This window comes from Halyomorpha halys, unplaced genomic scaffold (assembly GCF_000696795.3).
Source record: "Halyomorpha halys isolate HHAL.00 unplaced genomic scaffold, Hhal_1.1 Scaffold20.1, whole genome shotgun sequence".
Classification (NCBI taxonomy): domain Eukaryota; kingdom Metazoa; phylum Arthropoda; class Insecta; order Hemiptera; family Pentatomidae; genus Halyomorpha; species Halyomorpha halys.
Genome location: NW_027110474.1, coordinates 101,974 through 108,145, shown reverse-complemented (window position 1 = coordinate 108,145; position 6,172 = coordinate 101,974). Strand labels below are relative to the sequence as shown.

At 33.7% G+C, this 6,172-nt stretch overlaps 1 protein-coding gene across 2 annotated transcripts in view; it reads left to right on the top strand.

The window, feature by feature from the left end:
* Positions 1-6,172, top strand: part of Eaat2 (Excitatory amino acid transporter 2) — a 165,940-nt gene that overhangs the window by 93,115 nt on the left and 66,653 nt on the right. For both annotated transcript variants that reach the window (XM_014421998.2, XM_014421989.2), the window contains exon 3: positions 2,973-3,030. The gene's annotated coding sequence lies outside the window, so the exon portion shown is untranslated. The remainder of the gene's footprint in view (positions 1-2,972; positions 3,031-6,172) is intronic.

The following is a 6,172-nucleotide window of genomic DNA, read 5'->3' as shown; positions in this document are numbered from 1 at the left end:
AGGAATGTCAATCTAAATTAATCACCCTGGATGGCTCTTGTGTGGTAGATGGGAGGTAGATATTGGGATGACACAGTAGGGATTTAACACACGCTTTCTAGGGAGGGAGTTTACACGATGCGGATAAAGTCGGTGCTATACAGAAGATGGCCTTGCCTAGGGATGTGAAGGGAGTGGGGAGATTTTTGAGAACATTGAACTATTAAATTACAGTATTTTACAGCAGTCCAAGGGTGTCAGATCTTATTCCTTCTTCTCTTTTTTAACATTTTGCTTTCGCCGATACTTAAGTTATATTTATTTAAAATTTCTTTCGTACCATTGAGCTCTAGCAACATAGTACATATTTATTAATAACAATATTCTTTATTAATTCTGGGATTGGTACCTTTAGAATAATATCACAGGGATCTACAAGAGGGTTAAGTGCCTTAGAATATAATACAAAATGTATCTACTAATGATAGTTGGTCGAAAAATATTAGACACGTGTTGAAGGGTTCTTGTCAATGTGGCGTAGGAGCTGAGAAAAAACATTTTACATAATTAAAAAAATATATTAATTATAAGTATTCCACTTTTGCAAAATGGTTATTATATACCCATCTATTTATTTTTATTTAGAATAAGGAAAATAGATTGTTGATTGTATTAAATGAGCATAAGTTTATAAAAAATTACAAAATCCAAAAGCCGCTTCCAGTAGAAGAAAAATATTTTGTGAAGAAAAAACCAAGTCAGATTGGTTTGCAGGTTTTTTTGGGATTATTATAAAAATTATTTCTTTTTTTTTTATTGAGGATATTGTTTTTCAACAGATGTCGCGCGTTCCCGAAATAAATTTATACCTCCTCCCTTTTTTATCGAAATTCAATATAACTTCAACTTTTCAAAAGCTGAACTTTTGCTCTTCCAACTTATATCGGTACATTTTAAACTGTATGCCTTTATTTGATAGAAAAAACAGTTTCGCTCAACAAGGCGAAAAATTTTGTGTAAAAATTATTAAGAATAAAAAAGAGGAACGCTACAAACCTTTCAGAAATTAACAAAATGAAAGGAAAGAAGCTGATCCTGTTAAAAAATATTTTATCATATTTTTGTTTATATAAGACGAAAGTCTTTCTCGTTTCATCATCATTTTGGGGATGTACATTCTAGTCCTGTCATCAAATGTTGAAAAAAAGGAAAAGCCTAGAAGTTTTTTTTTTAACGAGTGCTGAATCCAAATTTCAGATTTCTTACCTCACTAGCCATCGGTAAAAAATTAATTATCTGAGAAATGTGACGTATTTAAATAAATTAAATTCTTATCTTTATCTCATATCTTCGTAATAAAAAGAGACAAACAACTATGTCATGTTCTATTGTAGTGAATGCATTAATAAAATACGTCAGATAAGTCTTTTATTTTTTTAAATATGAGTTCATTCACTAATCTCCGGTATTCAGAATATATAAATATTGACGAAAGTTATTGATAATAACGTCACTTCCCACAATTACTTATTATTTTTTGTATGATTTTAAAGCAAATATTACAAAGTTTATGACAAAAGATAAAATTAAAAATTTAACATTGTTACTTTTCTGGAATATTGGCACATCAGAAGAAAAAATAAAATATTTTTATAACCTTACTAGCTTTGGTACAGTCTGTAGAGGGGCCACAGTAGATGAAGAAATCTCTGTCTACGGTAATATCTTTGAAACACGTACCTTTCAAAACATTAATAAAACTTTATTTTTGCCAGATCCACTATTTAAGCAAAGCTAAAAAAACATTCTCATAATTTTCGTTTTTTAGTAACTCATATTAGAAGAGTAGCTATCGGTGCCCAACACCATATTTATCTCTATTTAACAAGTTTAGAAAAAAAAACTGTAATACGTGTATGCTACAATGTTTAATTACAAATTCATGTTTTTGTTGTGTAAATTATAAATAAAAAATCATACCTTTAAATTTTTTCCATATTTGAAGCATTCGGTCGTAAAATATGATAACTCCAAAAATGAAAATTTTAACGATGTTAAATTGTTTGTGTTTTTACAACGTTTTATCTTAAACCTGAAGTCACTTACGATAGCTCAATATCCACATTACTACTTAAGAATATATCATAATATCTAATTATTAATTCTTTAATTTATTATTTATTAATGCCTCTTCCCAATTATTTAAGTTATTGTTAAAATTATTACAATTTAAATAACAAATTTATTATTGTTATGACTTAGAAATGGACACGGGGCAAAAGCTCTAGAACAGAGTGGCCAACTTGGCAGTATATAAGATCTTATGACTTACATAGTCGTAGTCTACGTTGTTAGAAGGGGTGTGAAATACTATGTTTCAGTACAAGGTGCATTCCAGCGGAGTATGGGTATATAAGAAAAAGACATGTTAAAAACTATTTTTTATTTTCTAAATCACTTATTAAGTTTTGGGGATAAAGGCTTATGAAGAAAATAAATTTCCAGACCCAACTTTTAATAGCAGTATTCCGTTCATGCGGTACTTAAAAATTCGATTTTCCAACACATACATATACTATAGATATAGATATACTGCTTATATAGGTACTTAAACCACAGAATAATAATTTTTGGAATTTAGAAAATAAGAACATGAATAATTTCAAACAATATTTATTAATTCAAAGTTTATTAATTTAATTTGTTAATTATTTTATTATTATTATTTGTTATTTATAAACTTATTATCGTTCATATTATTAAATTATATATAAATATTATTTAGTTATACTTTGATAAGTTGTTAATAATTATAATCTAATTTATCATCATATTACAAAATATTGTCATAAGAGGCTTTCTTTTATAAGTTAGTCACGTTTAGAGGGATAAGTTTCAAGTTATCGATTTAGTTGAAGGTTATTAGGATTAAAATAATTTTAAAGCAGGAAGCCTCAGTAATAAGCATGATCTAACATTTTTCATTTTTCTAGGTTGTGAGGATTTTCTGAAGCCTGTTTCCTTCGCATTGTGTTGCATAATCTATTACAGGTATCGTATCATACAATAATGAAAAATAAATGTGTCAACAGAAATGAATCATATTTTATTTGCAAATTGTTATTTTAATTTACTCATAAGGATGCAAGTAATAATCTACATACGTTGATCAATTAATTTTTTAAAAAATCATAAAAGAAATTTAAACTAAAGAAAAATGGATATAATGATAGTTTGTAGTGTGATGGTCATGGATATTTCAAGTTCCGTTAGTTACTGTTAATATTTAAACATTACATAGTTCATTCAGCAAACATTGTCAAGAAAATCATAAAACTTGGCAGCGAATCATAAGAACGTAAATAAAACAGATTACATGATTAATCGTGAATTTGAAGAGGGTGGTAAAGAAAAACAGTTTTCAACTATTTATTGATTACCGACGTTTCGACCCACAATTTAAGTCTTCATCAGAGCTGTTGTGAAAGGTGTAGATGTATAACAATAGACAAAGGAACTGTGAATTTGGCAATTGAGCTTGTCAACCTAGATCACATTAAAAAACACAACTATATATATAAAACTTATATACCCAAGAAATATATATTCACAAAACGTATTCATCATATTATAATATTATATTTGTATTATGATTAGAAGTACACCTTACTTGAGATTTGTATAGATTGAGACTTCATCTAAAAAAAAATTTAAAAAAAGAATTTCAATATTCTTTTATATATATTATCAATATATATTCATTTTGTAATAGCATTTCGATCATTAACTATTTACTAATTAACTAATACTAATACTAATAACCACCAACGAAATAAAAATATGTTAAAGCCGACCGGGAGCACAAGCACAGGTCTAGCACGAGCTTTCTACTGCCCGATCCCTCCACACTAAGAACGAAGTTGACACTTTTTTGTTTTATCCTTCGGGGTGCGGGAGCAGTGGGGTTGTGCGCTGTGCTTTGCGCAAGCTACTGCTCCCAAAGATCACCAATTCTTTTTTTTATTGTTTTATTTTATTATTAAATTTTTTACTGTGGTGCAGCCCAGCGCTAGGTTTAGCGCCTTATTGATGGGGCTGCACCTTGTCCACTGTATTCGTCCCGTAGGTCCTCCTGTTTCGCATCTGTCTGGGTGCCTCCTGCAGTTACCAGGCTGGTCCAGGCCTCCTGGTCTCAGTCTGGGTCAGCTTCATCTTCTTCTGGTGGCTCGCCGATGTTGGGCGGCCAAGCCCTTTCCATTGTGAAATGAGTTGGGCCCACCACGTCCTTCCACCCGTAAATGAACTCCCTGAAGACGAAGTTGACACCTATCTGGAGTTCTTTACAGCCTCCATCAGAGAGGCCGCCGATACCACCATGCCAGTTCAGACTCCTCCCCCCTCCCCACCAACACTAGGACCCACACTATACCATATTGTTTAGCTTATTGCCCTGCGGAAGAATAAATGGTTTTGGACTAGGGAAGGCGAAATCTGTGGTAAACTCCTTTATCACCCTGGTCAGAAACCTCATGAAGCAATAGTGGACCGCAATGTGCCATGAGAAACTACGAATGCACGATCACAGAAAATTTTGGAAATTACTCAAGACGAGCACCAGGAAGAGAACCTCCATGATACTTCAGGAAGGTGACAGACTTCTGACAGCTGAGGAGCAGGCCAAAAAGTTTGCGAATCACTACGGCGAAACGATCACCAAACGGACAGGACCCCTAAATGAATTACCATCAGAGGTCATTGGGAATAATTACATGTTCGTATCCCCGAAACAGCTAAAGGCCATTCTCCATCGTTCGAGGGGGGATAAGGCCCCTGGCTATGACGGGATACAAACAATATTGTTTAAGCAGTTTCCCCAAGAGAGGGATACCTCACCTGACAAACTCTACAACTCCTACTTCCGGTTGAGATACTGTGTGTCGGTATCCGGAGACTGCGGTATCTCACTCACTTGTGGAGTTCCCCAAGGGTCTGTGCTATCTCCTGTACTGTTCTCAATACATACAGCTGAAACTGTTGGAGCGAAGTACGACAATGCTACTATATCGGCGTACGCGTACGACATAGCTATTTATAGTTGCTCAGTAAATGTAGAGAAAGCTCTACGTCAGGCGGAGGAAGCTTGTACCGATATTACTGGGAAACTGGAGAGACTGAATATTACAGTTAATCCCAAGAAGACTGACTGTATTGTTTTCTCCTTCTAGAAAAATTAGCTCTCTCTACCTAATGTTAAAGGTAGCAGGACACGATAATAGACCAGCAGGGAGAATAGTATATCTGGGGACAACCCTTGATTAAGTTAGCTCGCTACTGCCACAAGAAAATCAAGCAGGTTAGGATTAAGTCTTACAGGCTTAGTCACCTGCTAACTTCTCCTCATCTCTCCCTCCACCTCAAATTAATGGTTTATAACAGTGTGCTCAGGCCAGCCCTGCTCTATAGAGCACCCTTGCTGATCAACATAGCACCAACAACAGCTAATAAGCTCCAACAGTTTTAGAGCAGCATGATCAGACGCATAGTACGACATACTTCATTACAAAGAGCAAAGACTGATCACATACATACATCATTCAACCTACTAACGGTGACAGAGTTCATCATGATGGAGCACATACATTTTTTTTACAGCCTCCAGCACTCCACAAACTTTTCAATACTGACACCGACAGGACGGCCGCAAAGATGGCAGACCCACACCAACAGCCTCAGACTAGAGTTACTGAACCATTACTAACACAACAAACCTGGTGTGCCCCGACACAACACTACCTCTTATACAAAATTCCTCAGCCCCCTCTTCCAATGCATTCCCAATGCAGTAAAAGAGCTTCCTCTCGACCCGTTTTTTGTCCATCTTCACCTCCCATCAACCCACGCACCCATGGGACTTTTAACTTGGGGAAAATAAACATTATAAAGTTGATTTCAATAAATCACAAATTTTACACATAGTAAGAAGGTGTTCATGAAGGAAACATGGAAAAATTTGAAATTAATATGTACAGAATTTTAAAACATACAAAAGTATAGTAGTCTACATTATATTAATAATGAATAAAATAAATGTACAACATAGTTATATATTAAATAGTCCAAAATAGTAATTAAGAAATCAAATGGGAAATATACTTAATAAAGAATAAAAGTGGTAGAATACGTACGGAATATA